Source organism: Parus major, chromosome 4A, assembly GCF_001522545.3.
Source record: "Parus major isolate Abel chromosome 4A, Parus_major1.1, whole genome shotgun sequence".
Lineage (NCBI taxonomy): Eukaryota > Metazoa > Chordata > Aves > Passeriformes > Paridae > Parus > Parus major.
In genome coordinates this window covers 17844766-17858814 of record NC_031772.1, presented here as the reverse complement: position 1 = coordinate 17858814, position 14049 = coordinate 17844766, and positions in this window count along the sequence as shown.

The following is a 14049-nucleotide window of genomic DNA, read 5'->3' as shown; positions in this document are numbered from 1 at the left end:
CTGCCGAGGAAATGAACCCGACAGAGCCACGGCAGAACAGCACTTCTGCAAGGAACACGTGTCTGCCACACAAGAAACCACACCAAAAGTGACTGGTTAATCCACTGAGCCCTTTTCACACCCCTCCCCAGCAAGGGTAAAACCTCAGGCAGGCACAACCATCACCACCGCCCTCCCAACAGGCTCCCAGCCCGGGGCTGTGGGACACATCACCGGCGTCCCACGGAGAGCAAAGCAGGTCAAGAAAGCTGAAGAAACGCAGAGAAAAAGGTCAGGATGGTAATTTTCATATTATCTATAGCACAACTATTTTATTTTTCATTAATAGAGGATGTTTAGTAGTTTGGAGGAAATCAGTCGACCTTTAAGCAGGAACAATTCTGAAGGAAGACAATCCAAAAATATGCTGAAGGACCACTCTTGTCGGTGGGGAACAATTTCTCTGTCCACAGGGACCTCTGTCAGGCAAATAAAATCTTCTGTCAGCAGCTGCACACAGAACCTCCAGCGCTGGAGGATAAAATCTGATTGTGTGCACATCTGAGGAGATGGTATCTATTCACTGCCTATTGGCACACAATGTGCTGGGTAAAAACAGTTTAAACTGAAATCTCATTCTCCTCTTCAGAAAAAGCAGGAAAGAAAAGCTGTAGGCCTGTGGCAGCAACCCCAGCCCAGATGTCTCTCTCTGCTGATTTTTACCTAAGTATCAAGTGTATTAAATTATAACCTATTGGCAATAAGAAGGCAGAGTACTCTGGATGATTTTCAGTGTCACCAAATTGAACTGTTTTTTAGGATATACGGAAAAAAGCCAAATCCAAATGACACACAGAAATCACAGAGCATTAAAATTACCCCCTGATATTTTAGACTGAACAATCCCCCAACAGTAAGTGAAAAAAAACCACTGATTTTTGTTATTGGAGTTGCATTATATGCACCAGTCTCAAGTCACTGTGTCATAATAATATTAGCAATAATATTCACTGGTTTATTGTCCTGGGAAATCAGTGCTTAGCAGCTTGACATTTCACTAGCACGACGCCCTTACGACAGACTGAAGCACTTGAAAAATTCCACCTCACATTTCTGCCACTCAACCAGCACCCTGCAACCAGCACGTGCTTCTCCATCAATATATTCACAAGATTCTCCCACCAAGATGATAATACTCAATCTGCACTTATTTTCCAGATGATCAACTGGACTTCTGCACGCCTTACAACCTGGCCTTTGGCATTCTCAGCAAGAGCAGCATTAGGTCCAATGATCATTATCTCCATGACTTCAATTTTCCTCTCAGCCTCTCGCAATCTCAAACCAAAGCTTTCCAGCTCCTTATCCACTGCAGCATGAATAGCATCTCGCTTTTCTATAATGTCTGCCAAGCACTTAGCAAGCCCAGCACTGCTTGATAAGCCGAATCCATGCCTCCTGACACTACGGAGCTCAGAGCAGTCAAGCCTGACCCTCCCAGCTAGAAGGAAGTTTGAAAGTGAAATATCAGGGCCTTGGAGTGGCTGCTCTGCCTCGTTTTTCCCTGCAAGCTGCCCACATTTGCCATCCACCAACCATCAACCCTAAATGTCCACGTAGGTTTATCGCAGCTTAGCCCGAGGAATATGATTTCCATTCCTAAAATATTGGATTGTAGCCCAATTCCAGAGGTAAAGATGGCAGGGCAAACAAAGGAGGCAACTGTGTAACTCGGATTTCACAGTGACAAGAGGTGAGAGAAGGGCACAGGTCCCTTCCCCAGAGCGCTGACACAGCCATGCTTTCTTCTCCTGAGGACTCCAGACATGTCAATTCCAGATGAGTTCTTTCCCACCTCGTGGAGAGTTAGGGAAAAAAGCTACCTGGGTATAAAAACCACATGGCACCTCCTTGACAGAAATATCCTCACTGATTGCCCTTCTGTGGGTTAATGGAGATGCCCACGTCAGGGTTTGGGAGCAGCACAATTCCCACTCACCTCTCCATGGATTACCCTCACTCCCAGTGACAAGGCTGATCTCTTCTTACTGATTTAAACTCACCCTGTTTTTTTTCAGGGATTTATGAAGAATCAGTTGTGGGCTACAAAAAGAAATTATATAAAATAAAGATTTTTTTTTTTTGGTTGGGGGAAAGGGGAAGAGAAGAAAAGGGACTAGAAAAGACATTAGCTCCCTTAAAAAAATCAAAATTCAGACAAATACAATTTGATTCTTCCACCACCTGAAGAATACAAACAGCACCAAACTGCACACTCTCTAGAAAACTATTACCTGAAGGACTCCAACAGAATATCTGATGTACAACACCTCCTCTGCTCTGAACTGCAGCCTCTTCCATGAGGGAACAAAATGAAATCATCAGAGTTGGAAAATCCCTCCAGGATCATCCAGTCCAAGCACTCCCCCACCACCAAACCATGTCCCCAAGTGCCACATGCAGGGTTTGGAACCCTTCCAGATGCAGCAATTCCACCACTGCCTGCTCCAGGGGGAAGCAGAAGGGGCGTGGAGGACCAGGAGTGGTGTTCATGCCTGGATTTAGAAGTGAGAACTTGGAGAGCTGAGAAAAAAAGGACTGGGGAAGGAAGGGAGGGCTCTGAGAGCCACTTGTGGAGATGGGAACAGCGAACACAATGAGTGGAGGGAACGAGGATGAAGCAGCTCAGACTGAGAGAAGAAGCTGCTGCCCCCAGCAAGCCCCTGTCAGAAGAGAGCAGAATCCAGCAGCTTGATTTTGTATTTGTTATTTCTTTCTTTAAGAGCTACATAAACGTTCTGATTAATAATAATGGACCTGTTACTGCTTCCACTATCCCCAAAGGGAGCAAAATCAGGTTTGGCATTTGCAATTATGACTGCTTAAACCAGGAGTTATCAAGTGTCAAGTTAGAGAATAAAGGGCTTGATCCTGGGCAGTGCCGAGCGCTCCCAGCATCGCTCAGCGAAACCATCACAGCATCTATTAATTTTTGTTTAATATACCTAAACTCATTCTGTGTCTGAAGGATGTGCTCAAGCCACGTGGCTGGGTCACAGCAGAGAGAGGCACTGGGGACATGGAGAAAATCTCTCCCCTGGGAGAGCTCAGCTCAGCCTGAGGTGCAGGAGGCCAGCACAGATCACATCCCACGTCCTCCACGGGATCTGCTCCCTGCTCAGGTGGGCATGTGGCAGAGAAGGAAATCAGGGTCAGACAGAAACCATTAGGCTCCAAGAGTCCATTCCTGAATTGTACCCTAAAGGACTCCAATGCATTTGTTGCTGGAGCTAGTGGATGTCTCATCCTATTTACATAATATATGACCTAATTTTGTGTTCACTGAGTATTTAATTACAGCCGATTGAATACAAAAATGACTCAAAATACTCCCAGCACTAATAATTAATGTTTTAATTGTGTTTTCTTCTTGGGGTTGTTTTTTTGGTTTTTTTCTTTTGCCTTGCATGCAGCATTTAAATAATATGAGCACATATCAAAAAAACCCCAACAATTAAATAAAGAAAATGCATTGCTCCTTCTGGAACCAGTCTGGAAGGGACCAGTGCTTGTTTAACAGGGTGGCCCCTCCTTTTTCTCCACTGACACAGAGATTCTGTATTTCACACTCCTGCTACCAGAATTAATAATTCCAGCCCATTTTGTGAACTAGAACCTCTGTCAGTTCACTCACCCAGCTCCATCCCTCCGGGACAGGGTCTTGTCAAGGCATGGAGCATCATCTGCTGCCTCTGGCAGAGCTGAAACACAACTGTGTTGAAAGGAATCCGAGCACAGCTGCTCTGCCCTCGCTCTCCCAGCACCAGACAAAGTGTCTCTGTGAGGAACACCAACTCCTCATCGGGATTTTCAAGATATTTAATAAGGATCTCCTTAATAAGTGTGTATTTCCATCCCAGGCAGGGCTGGAAATCCCGGTCCCATCACCAAATGTTTGCAGTAAATCCAATCCTGACCATTTCTCAGGGCAGAGTGGGAACTGTTTTGTGATATTGTATTTCAGCTCATCAAAAGAGCTTTGGAATGACCATTTAATTAAGCCAGTTTGAAACATTTCACACTTCACACAGCGACAGATTTAAAAAAAAAATAAAAATTGAAACACAGCAGAAGGACTAATAACTGTAGAATTGTTCACATACCTGAGATTGAAAGGGTTTACATGTTCTAAACACTTCAGGAATTATGTGTACTGAACCTATAAGGAGCAAACCCATCAAAGAATCACTACCACAGTGTACTGGAGCAGTATCAATCCTCCTGCAGCGTATCCAGGAGTACTCCCTGTGTTTTCTTCCCTGGGAATGACTCAGATAAAGATAGCAAGTGGCAAATTAAATCATACCAGTGCTATCTGAGAGCTGCAATCCTTTATAATTAGGGGGCTTTGTTTAGGAAAAAAAATAAAAAAACCCACATTTATAAAAAGCTTATCTCAGGGATAAGGGACTGTTGTTTTTAGACTGTTTTTTTTTCATAATGCCAGCCTTTAAAAAAAGAAAAAAAACCCAAAAACAAACAGAAAACCAAACAAAAAACAAACTCTAAAAGATCTTCTAAGCAGAGGGTCACTATAAATAAAAGAAAACATTAGCCTGCAAACCACTGTTTCTGCAGAGCCAAGAAATGCTCAGATATACACAATATGTTAATCCCACACTAAGTTAGACCATTACTTTTCACCTTGAACCAAATTAATTATTCTTTCCAAAATTTGTTTATAGAATAATAATCTCCTCCTCCTGCTAATTCTTTTGCTGAAATAATAATTCCATTATTACATGGCCATAATATGCACCAAGAAAGCAGAGTGCTGTAGAAAGGATTTTTAGCTTTTGAGATCAATACAAATTATTATGCTCAGCATTTCTCTCTCCAGATATTTACACCACGCTCATCACCTCGGTATCCCAGCTCAGTACAAGAAAAGCAAAAACTTGTTCACAACGCAGCATATTTAATCTCCAAGTGCTTGACAAGCACCAGCCAATATCCACAACTCCCTGGTGGCTGCCCTGATGGAGCAACCCGGGTTTAGAGGCTGAGCAGAGAAGGGCTCGGTGCCCAGGACAGGGTTTGGGCAGGAATTGGGCTCACCTGCTCCAAGAAGCCCCAGGTGTAGCAGCCCCATAAATCTGCAGGCACCTGAGCTCATGGCCACATTCCCCAAGGTCCTGAGTCCAAACCTCTCCTTCACATCCCTCCAGCTCTGTGCCCAACACCTCTCTGGATATAAACAATTGTCCTCTCTGTCCTTTACTGCCTGGGCCACTCTGGAAGTTGCTCCAGCTTCTCCAAGCTTTAAAAGATCACCTTGTCCAGAGCCAAACCCTTCTATGAAGTTTGTATTTAACCCAAATTTAGGGCTCCACACAGGGACCCAAGCACTAAAAAATAAGATGCTGCAAAAGCCAAGTCTTCTATTAAATTGAATCCCAAGCAACCTCTGACATCAGAGCCATGGTGACTACTCCAGCAATGATCAGTGAAGGGCTTGGCTCTGCAATCAGCTCAACCATGAGGAAAAAAGACTGGGAACAATCTCAGGATTTGGGTCTTGTGGAAACATCACCCACCCAGCCCCTGGGAGGGATGGAGGAGCGATGGCTGCGTAATCACCCCGTGGTTTTTTCTTCAAATATAAGAAATCCAGGAAAACCAGTGCTGGAGAAGGCCACTCACAGGTGAATCTGTCGTGGACAGAAAGTCCATGGCAGCAGTGACATCTGGATCTGCTTTTGCTGTCATTTCCTGAGGTACAAGACAGGTCCACCTCACCTGGAGCCTGGGAGACTTCAATGCAGAATAAAGATCAACATTGCCTATAAATGCCCTTTAATGCATCACTCTTATTGTTTCTGATGCCTCAGATTAGGTTTGGTTTTGTTTTCAAAAGGAAATTAGGCCTTCATCAACCTTGAATGCTTGTTCTTGATCTACCAGTTACACAATCATCTATTCATCCTTGCTGGGCTTTGGTGAGGATTGCTCAGATACTTCTTGGAAATGAACAGCCCTTGGTAATCACTGGTCTTGATTAATAAATACAGCCCCAACCAATATCTAATCTGACTTCTAACCACAGGGATCCTAAATAAGCTTGAGTTTTGTAAAAGTCCAGAACATGGGGGTGGTGAGAGTGAATCTGGAGAAATTGCTCTAAGGACTTAATTATTTTTTTTATTTACTACCTAGTGACATTCAGTTCTTAACCAATGATTTTCTAGGAAAGTTTTATTCATTTTAATAGCAAACACACAACACAAGTCCAGATACTCATCTGCTTTAGTCCCTATTTAATTCCTGCTGAACACAACTTGGGACTGGAGCTTGGACACGGTTTTTTCTCACTAGAACAGCCATGAAACTTCCCAACCTCTGTGATTACAAGGTCCACAAACATTTCCAGGAAAGGAATAAATGGAGTATGACCTGAATCATTATATTCACAAGTTAATCAAGGAAGGACAAATGAGAAGAGAGTGGTTAAAAAGTAAGGAGGAAGTTCTAATCTCCAATTAGAATTCTATCCCCCTGCTTCCTCCTGTCCAGACCAAGACTCTCCATGCAGGAGAAGTTGACGGAAAGAAGAAGAAAAAATAAAGCTTCCTTCGTCTTCAACAGATTTTATAGTCTCTGTTTAGTATCTCAATGAAATATTTACTTTTCTTGTACCTTATGCTTTAATTATTCATTACTGAAATCAGTTTAAAGAGCTGCCATGCTCTTAAACGAAGTTCTAAAAACGATACCTTGGAGCTCCCCATTTATTGTAGTTTAGTGACTTTCATCTGACAAACTCACTGCAGACACCACACGAGGAGTTTCTGTAAGGGCTGCCTACAAATCACAGGCTGAGGCAGCAGCAGAGGCAGAAGTTGGCTCATTCTTCCTCTGAAATGCCACCACTGTGAATATTCCATGGGTTAAATACCCCTGGGGGACCTGCACGGGTTTGTGTCACCATGGGTCCACCACACAAGTGGCAGAAATAATCAACATCCAACTTTAAAGGTGGAAAATCAGGAAAAAATAGAACAGAGAATACTGAGTTGTCTTCATGGCAGCTGGTGACACAGCTGGGAGCAGGACACACGGGCAGGTTCCTCCACCCACAGCCAGCTTCTCCCCAGGTCCATGTGTGAGAGGTGTGCAGCACATGAAACACCCAGACAGGGCTGCAGAGGGTGTGCAGATAAACCCTGATGCCCCCACACTCAGAGAACAGCAAAATGCAGCTGAGAAACAGCAAAATGCAGCTGAGAAACAGCAAAATGCAGCTGAGAAACAGCAAAATGCAGCTGAGAAACAGCAAAACGCAGCCACAGCAAACTCAAGTTTAAAGTTCACCTGGTGCCTTCTCACAGCAAGACGTGTCTGTGGACAACCCAAAACCCTGCTGGCACCAGCAGGGACTAACAATAAAATTCCTGCCTAAAACTTCTCAGTTTGTCCTCGCAAGATAAACCAGAGCTGTCATCACTTCACCTTCGCTAACCCAGGGCAGCTTTCAGAGGTGAAGTCCCTCCAAATGGTGCAGCTTTTGACAAATTACCGTGGTCAGACCAGCCTGAAGGTCCCTATCAGCTGCCAACATGTCTGGAGATGTGTTCCCTGGTCTCTCCTGAAGTGCAGCTCGTGGCAGTGATGACGGTGAGTGCCAGCTGCTGGCGCAAGCACCGAGCACAGAGACGACTTCAGCTCGCAGTCCAACTCAATATCACTCTAAAGGGAGAGGGGAATAGAAACAAGCAGACTGTGCTGGTCAGTGTGACAGTCATTTGTCACCAGCTGAACTGTTGTCAGGGCTGGGGCACTTCATTTTTTTTCACTTCTTCAGCATCAGGGCGGCGGAGATGATTGAGAGCATCATCCGTGGTGTCCGTGCAGATGTGGGGAGGAGGCTCCCAGGAGGGAGAGCAAGATGCTCACTGGAGTGTTTCGGCAAGGGAGCAACACAAGTTGGCAGCACAGCTTTGAGGGGGTTTCTTGTCAGAATCCAACAGAAGAGTTTGGGTAGGAAGGGGTTTAAAGGTTCCTTGGGCAGGGGCACCTCCCACTATCCCACTGCTCCAAACTCCAACCAACCTTGGGCACTTCCAGGGATGCAGGAGCAGCCACAGCTTCCCTGGGAAACCACTGCCAGGGCCTCTCCTCCCTCACAGGGAACAATTCCTCCCCAATATCCCATCTATCCCTGCCCTCTGACAGTGGGAAGCCATTCCCCTTTTCTTTTATCACTACATGTCATTGTAAAAAGCCCCTTTCCAAAATACGCTGCTGTTATTTCACGAACAGTAGATACAATGTAAAATCAGACCCTGAGAGTAATTACGAGGTTCAGGATAATGCTACTATTATTTCTGGTGCTCAGTTTCTCTATCTGGTGTCTAATGCAGCTCAGAAGCTCATTATTAATCTAAAAAAAAAAAAAAAAAAATAAAATAATGTGTCTCTATCTAATTCACGAACTGTGAATACTAAATACTTTCAGATTGTGTTTTGTTTGTTGTTGTTGTTGCTTTTTGAAGAACTCAAAATTTTCAAAACATCTAGAGGGCTCCTAAGGAATAGCATAAAACAAATACTTTGCATTTTCAAAATTAAAATTCTGGAAGAGGCTCTAAACCTAACACCAAACACTTATGCAACTTGAATTTTAACCATCTTCACATCCTTAATCTTCATCATGTTTAGTACATTACATTTCTTTGACAACTAATCAATCAAAGGCATCATACCTTCTGTAAAGCTGCCAATTTAGTGTCATTTTGCCCTCTCTCAACAACGATTTATTTTCTACAGAAACTTCCTTGTTTATTTTATATATGTATAATTTATCTATATAAAAATATAGCAGAACGAAGAGGGGGAAATAAGAAAAGCAAAGCAGCCAAGACAATATTGCACCACTCAGGACCCACGGCTTTCCACGGATCCGCAGCCTCGCATCAACAAATCATCGAGGACATCCCCACCACTCGGTGTCCAACAAGGAAAAGCAGACAATTGGCTCTAAAAGGACTAAGAAGCTCTGGAAAGAGGCCACAGAGGAGCCAGCAGCAGTAATGAGCTCTTCTGAATGAAGAGAGGAGCAGTTTTCACAGCTCTGGCAGAGGGGATGGTTGTGAAACGCAGTCTGGTGGTTGTGCTCCGCCAGGAGAGCGCTGCCGAAAATAAAACCCGAGCGCATCGCTATTTGTCCACGGCCTGACATAAATGTCACAAAAGATAAAGGGAGAGTGGAAAGAGATCAGCATTAAATACTAACAGAGGCAACAGCACAGAACTACTCGAGGAAATGGCAGCTCCAAAATCACAGCAAATCTGCCCCCAACAGGGAAGCCAACATCAAGGGATGCCCACCAAGAGCGGATGTCTCCGGGGGAATTCTGCCCAGGGATCCTTCTGTCAGGTAGGTTCTGCTCTCCCTAAAAGCACGGGGGTTTTCAAAAAGAGATTGATTTCCTAAACAGGAACACCACCACAGCCTAATTCCATTATTTTCAAGAGAGCTGAATTTGAAAGGTCTGTTCAGGTGTGATGGCACCTTAGGGGGGAGGAAAGGCGGTGAGGAATCAATTCTACAAACCACAGTGACTGAGTCCACTTAAAAAAAACAACAGAAACAATCAAATCTTTCATGACAATTCAAAGAACCAGCCCCTGAAGCATCTGATAGCCACCAGAGCAGACTGTCCTTGCAGCAGCACATCTGGCCCCATCCCTGTCTGCCCCCAGACCCTGGGAATCCACAGCTGCTTCCTTCAAGCCTTCAGGCTACTCCTGGGAGCACATTTTTCCCAAAATAACCTCAGGGTGAGGAATGCAGACCCAGGGCTTGCTCTGGCTAAGTGGCCTGGGGTAATGGGCCATCATCCCTTCAGAGAGCCCTGGAAAGGGCAGGGGGCTGGAGAAGAAAAGGCTGGAATAATGCCTTGGAAGCCAGGGATGCCAAAACTGTGTGGTAGCTGATATAAAGATATATCCAGCCTACAAGCCTCCCCCTCAGCATTAAAGCAAACCCATCCCACACCATGGCAGCACTGCTCTCAACCAGCTTTAGGAAGAATCCAAGGATTTCAAACGTGAGGCTGAATGACAGACTGGGAGAGGAGGAGAAGGGGAGCTCCCACCTGTGGGAAAGGATCACAGGCGCTCCTAAACTCATTAGCAGAAACCTGCACGGGAAGATAATAAAATTGGGAATTCAAACACCCAGCTGGGGAGGGCAGCTGGGCACACAGCAGCCTCCCAGCTCGTGGGATAGTGGTTTTAATGGCTATTCATAAATTTTACCAAAACCTCCCAGTCACCTTGGCAGTCCCTGCCAAGCTGGTGAGCCGGGCTGTGAGGTCTGGGTGGGCTGCACAGTGACCTTTCCACGCCACATTAGTGCCCATAATTTGCTGAACTAACAGTTCCTCCTGCTGCTTTTGAATAAATATCAAATGACTTTTGAGCTACCACTCAAGTCTGAAAAGCTCCTTACAACCCACCCTAGAGCCAGCTCCAAATCAGTGTGCTGGGCACAGAAAATCTGCAGCACTGCGAGCCCACAGGATAAAAACTTCTGCCTAAATTTTACTGCACTGGCACCTAGAAAATAAAATCAAGTGGTCCAAGGCCCTAAAAGGCCGAGAGATACCTCCCATCTTATTTCCATAAGTTGTACCCAACACCTTGTGTTCAGAAATTCTTGTACTTCCATTTCCTCTCTCTGAGACTTCAGTAATGCAATTATTCCCTTACACTGTGCAAACTGAGACATGAAACTTTGCCCAAAAACAATAAAAGATGCATTTCTACACAGTAAGATGTATCAGAGCCCAGATTTCATTATTTTCCTTGGTTCTGATCGTGTTTCAGGGGTTCTTGTGAACATCACAAACAGCAACTCCTCTGCTCCAAAACCCAACCCAAGGAGACAACCGTGGCAGCTCTGCCTTGTCCTGCCTGTCCCACCTCAGGAAGGCTGGCCAAGCCTAGAAAGAACTGGTTTTATCTGTCTGTGAAAGGATCAGTGAGGAATAATCCCAGAGCTGGGCACATCAGTGAGGGGAAGAGGAACTATCAGATATCAAGCACCCAACAAAGAAATGCAGATATATTTATCAGCTCATACTCACCACCCTCTAACCCTTGCAGCTGAGGGAGCACTTGAATTTGGCATCTATTAAAAGGTGAAAGACAACACTGCTCCCACTGCTGAGGTCCTGGGCCACTGTGCTGGCAGGTGACATGTCCCCACAGCTGTTCCTCCTTTCTCTGATTCTAATCAATCCTGTTTTCTCCTCTCCTGTGCACCTCCAGGCAAAAATGGCCCTTTAGCTACTGTACATCTTATTTGTCCTTGCTTTTGCAATAAGCACTCACATCAATGAGTGTTTAAAACACTGCAAAATTCAAAAGAAACTCCCCTAGGTGGTCTATGCATACAAATAAGTATATATTTTGCTTTTTTCATAAAAAGACACCCTGCAGGTTTCAAGCTCCTCTCACTGCAAGAGATATTCTCAGGCAACAATGCTGATTTGGTGTAAGCTGATCCGTATCACTGAATCCTGCCTTTGTTTTTGGCAGTCCCCTTTCAAGGTGACTAAATTAAAGTGGAAGTACAATTCCAAGCAGCACAACAAGGGGCAAGGCTGTTTTGCAAAATCTAAAAGGCTAAATAAGATGAAGCAGACCTTCGAGCTAAAGAATTAGCTCATTAAAAAAAAAAAAAAAAAAAAGGAAAGGAAAGGCACCGAGAATGTCACTGGTCATCACGGAATCAGAATCCTGGAATGATTTGGCATGGAAAGGACATTGAAGAGCATCTCATTCCAACCCCCTGCCATGGGCAGGGACATCTTCCACCATCCCAGGCTGCTCCAAGCCCCATCCAGCCTGGCCTTGGACACTTCCAGGGATCCAGGGGCAGCCACAGCTGCTCTGGGCCTCACCACCCTCACAGGGACGAATTTCTTCCCAATATCCCACCTATCCCTGCCCTCTGGCAGAGGGAAGCCATTCCCCTTGTCTTGGCACTCCATGCCCTTTTCCAGAGTTCCTCTCCAGCTCTCCTGGAGCCCCTTTAGGCCCTGGAAGAGGCTCTGAGATCTCCTCAGGGCTCTCTCCCCTCCAGGTTGAACAACCCCATATCAGAACTGGAAAAATTACACCAGCAGGTGAAACCAACACCAAAGCTCCTGACTCAGAACCCCTCACATTGAATGGTCAGAGGTGTGGGCAGACTTTCAGGAGCTGCTTCCTCAGCAAACCTGATTTGCATGGACACAACTGGTTTGGCTCAGTCCAAACAATTCACCCCAAAACACGTGGCTTGTCACTAAGCCAGCCACTCCAAAACCATCATGCACAGCAGATATAAAGAGACAAATGGAGAAGATATCCAAGTTCGTTCTAAGTGTGTGAGCCTGAAATTGCTAAGAAAAAATATTTGCTGTCTGCACCTGTGTGAAATTGAGATCAGGGCTGTAAGTGCTCTCAGCACCGTGCACGCTGTGGCACCAATACACTAATCACCCAAGGGTTCAGCAGCCTCGTTAAAATGCATCAGCAAAGAGCACATTTCCTCATCTAACAGACTCCAAAAATGAGCTGATGCACCGTTCTTCTGCAGCAAAACCAGGGCTTGTCAATATGGGCAGCTGTGTGCACCCCAAACTGGGATGTGGGGAGCCCATGCCCCACCTGAGCACTGGCCACAGGTGTGGGGTGGGGGTGCCTGCAGCTCCAGGGGTGCTAAAGCACATTCTCAGCTTTTGCATGGAATAAATCACCTCAGACAGAGCCACTCCTGACATTCATCAAGGCTGGCCCTGACACTCCAGCTCACCACACACGAGCCTGGCTAATAACCACATTTAAAGCCAGCCACTCAAAGGTGGAAATTCACAGGAATCCCAGCAGGAGAGCAGGAAGGCAAAATTTCCAGGTGTAACATCTGCTGTTCCTGCCAAGACCAATTCCTCTTGTGGGAGTTCCTCCACCCCTCCACAGCCTTCCATGGGCCACTGAGCCACCCTCCTCACCTGTGGAGCTGCAGGGTGAAACCAGGAGCACAGCCTGCTGTAATTCAGGGAGCTGAGCCCTGAAGAATTCAGAGCAGGGATTTTGCAGGCTCTGCTCACAAAGCCCAGCAGAGCCCCCGAGCCACGGCAGGACGGCGGGGAGAGCACGGGCAGGTGCTGCTGCCAAGCTCACCAAACACACTCAAGGCCAGACTGCTGCACACTGAAATAGCTGCTGCATGAAAGGCACAGCCAGCTCTGCATATTCAAGATCAGAGCAGAGATAGATGATGAGATTCTCTGTGCTGCGCACAAAAGCCAAAAATCACCAGTGCATTTACAGTTCAATATTCGCCTAATCCCATCTTCATTTCTGGTGCATAAATGAAGCTCATTACAAATTATTTTCTTCAGAAAGCTACCAGCAACCCAAAATAATTTATGAATGTGCTGTTTGCATTTATACATCCTTGACACCCACAGCAAACATCAAAACAAGGAATTCAGTCAGTCACATTGGTTGTAATACACGATTCCTCTTTTCTCCGTGGGTTCTGTCACAGCTACACCCAGCAAGCTCCTTCAGCAATATCTTTTATGTTATTAGGTGTACATGCACACATGTCCACTTTGTGGGGGCTCCTTCTCAGCCCACCTTGCTTTCCTGCATGAGCAAAAGCATTTTGTGACAATGCACAAACTCCTACTGAATAACCATTGGTACAAAATAAACAGTACAATGTTCTCACCCTGCTCTCTGTGTTGCTGCCCTCCTCACTCTCACACCACCACCAGCTGCAGTAAATGATGAGGTTCTGATGTGCAGGGACACAGCAGGGATGGCAGTGAGTGCTGTCAGTGCAGGAATCACACAGCACCACAGCCTGTCCCACCTGGAGAGACCTGGAGCACCTGCCAGCCCAGGAAGGGCTGGAACAGGACAAAACCCAGAGCAGGAACATCTGCCAGCCCAGGAAGGGCTGGTACAGGACAAAACCCACACCTGGAACATCTGCCAGCCCAGGCAGGG